Below are 10,035 nucleotides of genomic sequence, written 5' to 3' on the forward strand. Positions count from 1 at the left end.
TAAGATACTTTACTTGTGAGCTGCCTGCTTGTTTACTAAAGCCCCCTCTGACTGTAGAATAATGCAGCAAAAATATGTACTGTGGAACACTACCAGAGACAGTGCAGCCAGAGAGAGATCTGCTGGTACGTGGGGAGGGACCCACCTGGTTCAAGTAACCTGTATGTGTGGAAGGTGACACTAAATCATACAGAACTTCATTCCAAATGTATTGACAATTAGTGTATTTTAAATGAGAAAGAGAATGCAAGCCTGTAAAGTGAGATAGCAAATATTTGGTGGTCTTGTTAGCAGAATTGTTGGCAAAGTCTGTGCTTCAGCTCTTTGAAGGGAGTTGCTCAACAATTGAGTTTCTAAACTCAAAGTTGCTGATGATCTGTTCTGGCAACAGTCTCCCTGAGAAGAGCTCCTTTGCAGCTGATCACCTTTAGCCAGAAGCAGCCTTGTGTGCCTCATGTGTACTATGTGGGGAGAAATGTTGGTAAACACAGCCATGAGGTAAGATAGACCGTCTCAGTCAAAAAAGAAGCAGGGTCACTTATTAGAAATATCTGAGCTGCAAAGACCAGTAGAAGATCAAAAGATAGCCTACCACTTTGGTGTCCTCAGAATAAAATGAAAGCTACACACACACACTCACACACACACACCTCTTTATCCTTCTCATCAGAAAAAAATTGTTATATTGGAGATTAATACAAATAGGGAAGCAGACCTTTGATAAGACCTCCAATCCTCTCATTGCCAAATGACTGAAGCATGCAATAATGGAAAGTTGGGAATAAATAAAACTACGAATAAAAAACCTAAAAATTTGCCTTCCACTTCATTGGCCAATAGTACCCATAGAACACTTAACATCTGAAAAAAACTTTTTAACCCAAAAGCCTATTTTATCTTTGAAAATGGAAAAATGAAAGGCGCTGTCATTTAATTGGTAATTCAGTACCAAAGCCTTGGTCATTATCTAAAGATGGAGTTCTTCGTTCAATTTAAATGTCCCCTTTGAGGTAGATGTTTTGGCAATCGCTTCTAGACTTTTCATTTTGAATTAGCTGGACGAAAGTTTTCTATACCCTCTTTGTCTAACTAGATGTAATGAAATTTCTCTAGATTATTTTTGGTTTATTTTTGTGGTGAAGATATGACATTAATATTTCAGAGCTAGAAGGAAATTCCACGTTTGGTTTTTAATGGCTGATTTAAAGACAGAAAGGGTCCTATGTGGGCAGAATCTAATCCTAGTCCACACAGACCTTTCCACTCAGATGGTTTGGAAGTTAGGCTGTAGTAAGTACTGTCTGAGTCAGAGGTTTCTCCTAATCCTACTACTTCCTATCCTACATCAGGGGCTGTCACCAATCGCGTATAGATGTGGGAAAGAACATGAGTGATATAGCCAGGATAAAATCTAAGACAGCAGTGAGCAACTTTATTTTTTCACATTGCCCACTAACCTCACTCCCCACTCCTCAAAAAACATCATCTGACCGCTTTTTAAAGTTCAAAATGAATAAAAAATATTTGAGTCCCATAGGCTCCTACATCTTAGATTGTCTTCATTGAACAGATTTCAATGGAGAAAATTGGCACTGACTTAAGGTGATAAAATTGTATATCAGCCCACCTTTAAGAATTAGTAGCAGGGAGGCAATATTCCATTATTTATCCTGTAAATGTATTTGTCTCTTAAAAAATTTATTAGTGAGTTTACACTCTTATTTCACCTTCAGATTAGGAAGTTGAAGCTTAGAAAGATGAAGTGGCCATGACTCACATGAAGAGCTTCCCCAAAGAGGTGTAAGTTAGAATTAGAATGTGTTCTACTAATGGCAGCATTAACACAATTGTGTCTGTCGCTGTGCCTGGCCACTGATGATGACACATTGCTGGTTGAGCTATTGTTTCTCTCATTTAAACTGAATTTGTTGATGGGGCTGCCCACCCTTCTCAAGGTGGTTTCATGTCCTTTAAGTTTTAGCTTAGCAGGCCAGTGCCATTAGCATCCTAGAAGGCTGGGTATACTGAGGCATTCTTGCTACTCTGAGAAGTTGCCCTTTGGGGGGGCTGACTAGGATAGAGCCCTGGGGTCAAGCCTGCTATGGACCTCACCCAGATTCCTGTCCCATAAGCAGTGTCACAATGTTTATGGCCCATGGGATGATCTGTTCCTTAAATCTCTCATTTTATCTCCTAGGCTGAGAAATCACTATGAGGCTTTTTTCCCCCCTTGATCTTTAAGGATGAAATCATTTTGGATTAGATCACAGGCTGTACAGTGGAGTTGGAAGTCTGTATGTGGCATGTGTAGATAAAATTCCTTTTGAGATGAAGTTTGCTTTTAACTCCCTTCCACCTTTTCCAGTACAAATATTAGTTATTTTACTTATGTTCTTTAGTATCTTACATTCATACATTGTTTTATAATTGTTATTTTCCACGTACATCTTGTCTTTTAAACACACTAATATTATGTGACAAATATAATCTCTTTTACAGATGAGAGACCACAGACTGTAAGCCCCTCCAGGGTAGGTGCCTCATCTGTCTTGTACACCGCTGTGTCTGGTCTGCATAGCCTACCGCGTTGTATGTGCTAAATTGTTATTTGTCGACTGAATGAGGAAATGAGGGATGACTTGCTCAGGATTCCACAGTTGACAAGGGGTAGTATGGCTTTTTATCACTGACACCTGGTTATTTAACTTTTGCTCCAACATATTCAGTGATGAGAAATTCATTACCTTCCCAAGTAGCTGTGGTGCATTTTATTTTATTTTGGTTTAGTTCAGTTTGGTTTGATTCCATTTTTTTGCCTGTTTGCTTTTGCCTGCACAGCTACCTAGGGTCTCTCTTCTACTTAGAGTGATTCTGCTGATGTCAGTCGTGGTTGCCGTGATTTTATGGACAGGCATGTGACCCAGGGTAGGTCTTGCACAGCATCCATCCCCTATTGTCTATAGTGATTGGTCTAAGAAGTAACTACTTTGGGAGCCAAGCGGACCCGCTGTACGCTCTTATAACTCACAAATGGAAGATGGGAGAAAGAGGTCTGCTTTCTTCTCTCTGTAATTCAAGTCCTGACAAGGCTGGTTCTTCCAGCGGCTCTCTTGGTTCTTCTGTTTCAAGAACTCACTTAAGAAAGAAACCAAACAAAAAAGAGATGAAAGCTTGGAAATGGAGAGCATCATGACACTGCTTGAACCTCTGAATGTGGTATGCTCAAACATTTCTTGAGTGTGTGGTCAATAAGTCCCCCTTTTTTCTTCCTTTTTTTTTTTTTGTTTGTTTGTTTTCCCACTTGTGAGCGAAAGAGACCTAATATGGCAACCTATCCCATAATGATACAGTTTTGACTTTTAGAACATTTTTCTCTATATGGAGCCTAGATGTCCTTGTTGGAGACAGGCAGAACAAACGGGACTTTTCTTCCAAAAAACAATGTTTTTAACACTTAGAGAAGGTTACTCTCTGTTTTTCCTCGCATTTGCCTGAATTTCTCTTCCCCAGGCTCTCTGTTCAGTCCCTTCAACTTTTCTTCATGTGATATAGTTTCCCATACCACCTATTTTCTAGTCTTTCAGTGTATTCTCATTTGCCTATAGACGTCTTAGCATGAGGGAGAATTACACACTGGTCAGAGCAACATAGAGCAGGATGATAATTTTTTGTTTGTTTGTTTTATGCATTGTATTCTTTCACTGTTCCTGAAGGTCTCACTGGTCTTTTTGTTGTTTGTTTAATATCGTGGTACATAATTGTCTCTTAATAGAAGTATCAACAATTAAAACTCCCAAGAATGATACATTTGCTAATGAAGCAGATCTCCCATAATTTTCAATAATTTTTCTTTCTTTTTAACTGATTTTACATTTATTTCAACTAAAAGGATTTAGTCAGATATGGTCCATCTTTTCTATTCATTGATATCTATTGTAAGTCTATCAGGAAATGTATTTGCTATTTCCTTTGACTTTATATTTTCATAAAGCTATGTTTAAAGATGGTGGGTTTTTTATTTTTATTTTTTGTTATATCATTAAAGAAGTTAAAAACTTCTTTAGTTTAGTAGTTTTCTTAAATGAATGTAAAATCCAATAGATTTATTTGTGAATTTTCACTTTTGTAGATCTTTATTCACCTTGAAGTTCTAACAACTATTAGTGTAAAAATGTGATTTCCATTCGGTTCTTATCTGAAAAACTAGAAAAAAAACACAACAAAATAGCTTCTTTGCTTTATTTGCCAAATATTTTGCACAGTGCTTATTTTGTATTTTTCCCATGTTAAGTGTAAGAAGAGACTTGTCGACACATTATAAATAAGCAATTAATGCAGAAAAATAAGCCACTTCTAATGCCAGAATTTCTCCAGGAAATAAAGAAGAGATGAGATCAGTGCTCTAAAGATTCTACAAGTGTCTTTATGTATTTTTTTCTTCCTTTCTCTGCAGGATAAAATAAAATTTGAGAACAAACTAGATAATTGAAATATATGCACACTACCTTAGTTATTTCAGTTTTTCATACAAAAAATATGTTTGCCTTGGATTATATTATTAACCTCCATATTTTAGTCATGATCTTTTTCATTTTTAAAAGAAGGAAAAGGTAAAAAAATGAAAAAAAGACATTCTGAGTTGTGTGTGTGTGTGTGTGTATGCGCGTGTGCACATAAAGAAAGAGAACATCAATAACAGGAGCACAAACACCGCAAGGCCATTAACTACAGTAGTAGCTTTGATTTTAAAGCTGCCCTCTTTGGGGCACCTTGGTGTCTCATTTGGTTGGGCATCCCACTCTTGATTTCAGCTGAGGTCATGATCCCAGGGTTGTGGGATTGAGCCTCCTGTCATATTCTATGCTAAGCATGGAGCCTGCTTGGGATTCTCTCTCTCTCTCTCTCTCTCTCTCTCTCTCTCTCTCTCTCTCCCCCTCCCCCACTCACACTGTCTCTGTCTCTCTCAAGTAAAATAAAATAAAACTTAAAAATAAAAATAAATAAAAAGAAAAGGTTCAGTCCATGTAGGTCATAGGTGACACTTACCCCATACCAGAAACTCTCCTTCATTAAGTATTTGTATTTTCTCCAAACTGTTACTCCCATCACACCACCACTGGTGTTTTTCATTGTCTTCATTTTGGCAAGTCTGTGTCTGTCCTCACAAGTTTTTTCTTCAGAACCTCAGATCCTTTACCATTTCCTATATGGAGTAGCTTCCCCACTGCCTTTTGTTTAGGCAGACAATCCTTTCCATCACAACTGGCTTATTATTTTGGCTTAGAAATCTTCCTTCTAAATAAATACAAGGTTTCTCCTGAAAAGAATTTTGTTTTCTTTTTCTATTCCATTGTAGATTCTTTTCATCACATAACAATATTACATATTCTCTTGTTTTGTTTTGTTTTGTTTTTAATTCTGCAGTTGAGGGTAATTGTAAGAATGGAAAAAGCAAGACCTGTAACTATTTCTCCAAACTCACTAGCTTTATTATTCTGGAAATAAACTTCAAGAATTTTAAGTAATTTACCTGTGTGGGGCCACTTATGGCAATAACTCATCAAGAATTTGTATCTAGACTTTGCTTCTATATGGCAATTTGTATCTGAAACTATTTTCTAAGTATAAGGGTTAAAAATAAGTGCTAGCCTAGGATTCTGCTTAAGGAACATCTGTTCTAATCTACGATTTTACCACAATCACTCTCTTGAAAAGGGAGGAAGAAAACAGTAAACTGGCCGGATTTCTGTTTAATGGACATTTAATTGAAACTGATATCCTTGAGAAGAAAATTCACTTAAAGCCTTTGTGCATGGTATGCTTATAAGCAGACAGTCTCTAAGATTACAAACTGTAAGAAACAGGAGGAGACTTTGAAGTGCACAGCAACTTCTAAAGTTCTTCAGCATATTCCCTGGTGGAATTTTCGTTTTGTATCACGTTTTTCCAAGTCTTCCTCCAGATGTTACATAGTAGTGTTTTACTTCAGGGAAATAGGGTTTGGAGTATGATGATGTAGACATCTTGTGAACAGACATCAAGGTCAAAAAATGGAGACATGAGCTCAGTTTTACAAAAATGTCTCATAGTATCTTATTAAGGAACGTTGGGATCATTCAAGTAGCTTCTTCTACCCAATTTCTACACTCTCCACATATCCTCTTTACAGTCCTACCTAACCTTTGGCCTAATGCCCATGTTAAGGAAAGCAGACCAGTAGTTAAAACTTATTCAATCTTTCAAGAGGCTTATAAACACTGGTTAATTAGTGAAAGAATCAAAAGAACAAACACTCTCACAATAATCATACAGATAACAGAGTGCCTAAAAATCCTTTTTAAAATAGTGAAATATACAGTCTGTAGAAGACATAGAGGACGGTTGTTAATTATATACTGGAGACTGGAAACTATGCCTCAGGTCTCCATGCATTTTTTTGTGGAAGATAGACAGCTGTCAGGTTTCAAATCATTCAAGACAGAGATCTAATAAAAGGTATGGAGAATTTGAAGGAAAATAAATAGACAAATTTGGCTGAAGACAGTGCTGTGCTAGTAGATGTTGGAGTGTTAGTGTAAATTTAAGTTTAATGCATATTAGCTGGAAAGGAATGATGACAAACTAATATCCTTTGCCCTTTCCCATTCGAACAGTATAATTAATTAGTATAATTGTCTTAATATCCAGGTAACATTTAACCAGCCTATGTTAATTTAGCTATAGTAGTAAAATCTGCCCCTGGAAGCCAAAAAGAAAATCAAAAGGATCCAGAACATTGATTTTCAACTTCAACCGTATATAATTTATTAAAAATATTTAAGCAGGAGATTTTAGTTATATTTAAGTGGGAAAAGGAAAGGAGTAAGAGAGAGTCCCCATTCTTTGAGTGCTGCTCTTTTCCAGCTACTATCCCAGTTATAATGACCCCATTAACTCACTACTATCATCAGAAACAGCATTAATGGGGCAGTCAGTTAAGCTTCCGACTGTGGCTCAGGTCATGGTCTCACAGTCTGCGAGTTCCAGCCCCGTGTCAGGCTTTGTGCTGACAACTCAGAGCCTGGAGGCTACTTTGGCTTCTGTGTCTCCCTCTCTCTCTGCCCCTCCTCTACTCACACTGTCTCCTTCCGTCTCTTAAAAAAATAACATGAAAAAAATTAAAAAGAAGCAGCATTAACAAAAATGAATGAGTCCTTAACTGATGTGCTTATTTTTGGCTTGCCAAGACACCACTGATAGGGAGAACAGTCAACTCACTGTTTATTATAAAACTACAAACAAGCACTAGCATACAGCTTTGATATATTGGTATACACTTTGAATCTGTGGCTGTAGGGTTTAGAGAAGACAGTTTTAGATGTAGTTATGTGCTAACTCTCAAGTGTTTTCAATGAGTGCTCTGAATGCCCTCTGTTTCTCATTTAGATGGATGCCTTCTTAGGTGCTCAAAGGCTTTTAAAAGCTTTCTCTCTCTCTCTCTCCCTCTCCCTCTCTCTGAACAGGGTAAGCTGAAAGAGGCATTTAGTAGAATAGAGTTTTTGCCCTGGCAGGAGAAACCAGAGATTTCAACAAATAAAGACATGCATTTATGATTGGACTGATTATTATTTTTTCTCTGAAATGACTGAGAGCCCAGTTCTCATTAATTAGTAGGTGATGAAAGAGAGAGAGAGAAAGGGAAGGAGAGTTCTATCGGTGAAATTCTTAGGTTTAAGCTAAAATAAGCCCAAGAATGATGAGGCAAAAAGAAGGTATATACATGGAAGCAAAAAAAAAATGAAACTCTTGTCAAAAACAAAGAACAAAAGGGGCGCCTGGGTGGCTCAGTCAGTTAAGCGTCCGACTTCGGCTCAGGTCATGATCTCGCGGCTCCTGAGTTCAAGCCCCGCGTCAGGCTCTGTGCTGACAGCTCAGAGCCTGGAGCCTGTTTCAGATTCTGTGTCTCCCTCTCTCTCTCTGACCCTCCCCCATTAATGTTCTGTCTCTCTCTGTCTCAAAAATAAATAAACGTTAAAAAAAAATTTAAAAAGAACAAAAAACCAGAAGTCTGGCATCTCTGAAAATATTTTAATCAGCTGAGAACAGACTGATCATTAGGATCAAATTACTATCTTCATTCACATTATCCTGATAATTTAAACCCAAAATGGATAGGGTTTATGTTTAAAAAAGAAATAGAAATATTTTGTGGAACTTGGTCTGCCAACACTAGCTCATTTGTTTGTTAATTAATTAAATTATGCAACAAATACTTATTGAGCATCTCCTTATGCAAGGCAGTGTTCTAGGCAGCGAAGACAGAAGGATGGAAATGATAAATAAGATATATAAGGCCCTTATGGAATTTATATTTTACTGCAAGATTTTTCTATCTTTACAAGAAAATTGTCCCACATAGCTTTAAAAAGTAGTTATAGTCTACATTTTGTATTTCTTTCATCTTTCGATAATTTCTCCCTCTTTTGCCAATTTTATAGACCTTGTAAATATTTTAAAGATAGAGAAAAAGTGATTTTTAAGTGAGGTACTAACATTTAGGACCTTTGACTTTTTGTACTTAAGGTATAATCACCTTTCGTCCAGAAGAGAAACACTTCATTCCTGTGGCCGTAGTGTGAGAAGAGAGATGATTCATTTTCAGAAGTACCAAATAAAAGCTGTGTGTCTGATTGACTATTTGTTTACAACCTATGGGAAAATGTATAAAACCCCTCCCCCACCCACAATGGCGTCCCAAACCCTTAGACACGTCACTTCCTGGTTCTTTCCCTCTCGTTTCAAGGGCTTAGTTTCCCAAGCTTTGCAATGAGCATGCGCCAAAGAACTGAAGCCTGCGCCGTCACCTGAAGGAACGTACATTTGTTCCAGTCAGACTACTTTTTGCCTTACAGGGGCAGCGGCCACGCCAGGGTAAGGCTGTAGCCTCTGTAGTTCTCAGCCAATGAGGAATCAGGAGCGGGGACTTGCATGCTAGGAAATAAATTCTCTGCTGTAACCACCCCGGTGTGCCTGTCGGTCAGACACTTGCTCCTGCAAGAATCATTAAAGCTTCACTCACTGTGCTCCTCCTCTCCCTGGCCCTCCTTTGATTGGGTCGGTTGGCTTGGTTCTCACACTGGTTTACTGCTAAAATTCTTTTACATGTTCAGCAGCATTTGGTGTGAAGTGTGAGTGTGCCTGCCTTGGTCTGCAGTACTTCTCTGCCTAGGAAGTCCCGTGCAGGCCGAAATTTCTGCCTCCTTAAATAGGTAGCTGGATCTGAGCTGTATTTCTAGCCCGCAGTTGCCCCTCCCGTTGCCATTAAGTCTTTCTAAATCTTTCCCCAAGCCTGGGGAAACTCGAAGAGGGAGGGGAATGTTGGCTCTAAATGATTGTTTCTGTAGTTTTGCAATTAAATATATTAATCTAATACCTGCTGTTTTTCTTCATGGTATTCACACTGGATCAGACCACAGTTTACATTTTCCATCAGCAACTTTGAATTTTTCCTTGTACTTGAAGGAGGTAGTGTTTATGCTCTACTCAAATCATGTGGAGAGCAAGGATTAAAATAGACCGCTGCTCAAGCCAGGGACAAGTTGCAAATTAGAGGCACTATAATATAGTTAAGACCGTGGACCATGGGACCTATTATCTTAGTTTAAATCCCAATTGATCTCGGACACACAGTTTGCTCATTTGTCAGTGGGAAAAATAATACTACGTACTTCACAGGATTGTTATGAAAGTGAAATTAGTTGTCACATGTGGATCGCTTAGAGAATTGCTTGGCATGGGGCAAGCCCTATTAGTAAGGCAGGATTATAGTCTGAATTAGGTGAATGGCAGTCCTGAGCTAAGACAAAAGTTTAAGTTATTATAGAAGAGTTAAAGTTTGGAACTGACTTCTTGGTTATCTCTGAACACTTTCATCAATGACAAAATATTCAGTATGACACCAAATAGAAAACTAACTTTAATTAAAAATGTGATCTCATATAAATAAATGGAATATTGAATGTCCATTTGGGCTAGGAATTCTATAATTGACATTTT

The 10,035-nt window shown here is 37.9% G+C and overlaps 1 long non-coding RNA gene across 2 annotated transcripts in view; it reads right to left on the minus strand.

Annotated features, from left to right (window-relative positions):
* The window catches only part of LOC122231354, a 49,380-nt gene extending 40,670 nt beyond the window's left edge, over window positions 1–8,710 (minus strand). For both annotated transcript variants that reach the window (XR_006208567.1, XR_006208574.1), the window contains exons 1-2: window positions 8,573–8,710; window positions 3,029–3,135 (exon numbers count right to left, since the gene is read on the minus strand). This is a non-coding gene — a long non-coding RNA (uncharacterized LOC122231354). The remainder of the gene's footprint in view (window positions 1–3,028; window positions 3,136–8,572) is intronic.
* Between the last annotated feature and the right edge of the window lie 1,325 nt (window positions 8,711–10,035).

The sequence above is a fragment of the Panthera tigris genome, chromosome A1, assembly GCF_018350195.1.
Source record: "Panthera tigris isolate Pti1 chromosome A1, P.tigris_Pti1_mat1.1, whole genome shotgun sequence".
NCBI lineage: Eukaryota > Metazoa > Chordata > Mammalia > Carnivora > Felidae > Panthera > Panthera tigris.